The sequence below is a fragment of the Atta colombica genome, unplaced genomic scaffold (assembly GCF_001594045.1).
Source record: "Atta colombica isolate Treedump-2 unplaced genomic scaffold, Acol1.0 scaffold149, whole genome shotgun sequence".
NCBI lineage: Eukaryota > Metazoa > Arthropoda > Insecta > Hymenoptera > Formicidae > Atta > Atta colombica.
Genome location: NW_017259238.1, coordinates 130,982 through 132,205, shown reverse-complemented (window position 1 = coordinate 132,205; position 1,224 = coordinate 130,982).

Sequence of the window (1,224 nt, the reverse complement as noted above, 5' to 3'; positions counted from 1 at the left end):
TATATATATATATATATATAATGGATTAAGAAATAAGTAGATCTTAATTTAAACAATTTTTTTCGTTCTGTGCATAAACTCCATCTTATAAATACGTATAATATGAATTAATGCGTATATTTTAATCCTGGAAAAGGATTTTCGAATCTATGAAAGAGGAAAAAATAATTTTTATACAAAAATTATTACGTTTAGTCAGTAAAACGATTTTAAATCCCTTTAAATAGTATTTCTTTTTACAAGTGTTTTTAAAAAAACTTTTAATAGCGTCGGTTACCAGTAATCATCACAGGGTATCGCTAAAGTTAGGCGTTAGATGATCATTAATTAGCGATTAACGTATTAATAAATTATTGTAAACACAACGTTGCTTTAATGGAATTCTAAATCTTGTACAAAATTGTGGTCCACAGATCAGTAATTTACACAAATAAACAATGTGAAGTTCTTAGAATGTAGACGTCTAGTCAAGACTATTATTCTAAAAAAAATTTATGTATACGTAAGATATTGATGTAATAATATATTGTATAAAGATATGTCGACGTGTCGCATTTTATTAATAAAACAGCAATCTCGGAGTTCACTTTAGAATCCCCCCTTAATTGCTGTTGTTACATTTATATTTTTAGATTGCACTCATGATTGTTGCAAATGTCATATACATGTCTCGTGTTTTTTTTTTTGGAGATATAAAATTAGCGATCTATTTTTGACGCATCTGATTATAATAAGAGTTGGAAGCTGCAAAGAATTTTTTATCACGGATTTTTTATTATTTTTTTACAATTTTTTTATATCAACTATGTTATAATAGTACTATAATTATATATAAATCGCTCATATCAACAAAAAAATGAAGAAATTTGATCATATGATAATTATTCGGTGTAAGTTATACATATTTTCAGCATTTTTTACTATGATAAATAATTGTAAAAATAAACGAATAATAAATTAAAGATAAAAAATTTATCATTATTGATATAAGACATCACTTTACACATTTCTTTGTATAATATTATTTAATTTCGTTTTATAATCTATTATAATTTATTATAATTTTTGTTTCACATATCATATTTCAAAAGCATATTATAACGATTACCCTCCCCCTTCAACTTAATTATGGACATTACGATTCTATGATAAATAATTAATGCTACACGATCCTCTCGAGAGATATCGCGACAATTGTGCAAATAAGACTGTTTTGCGTACTTT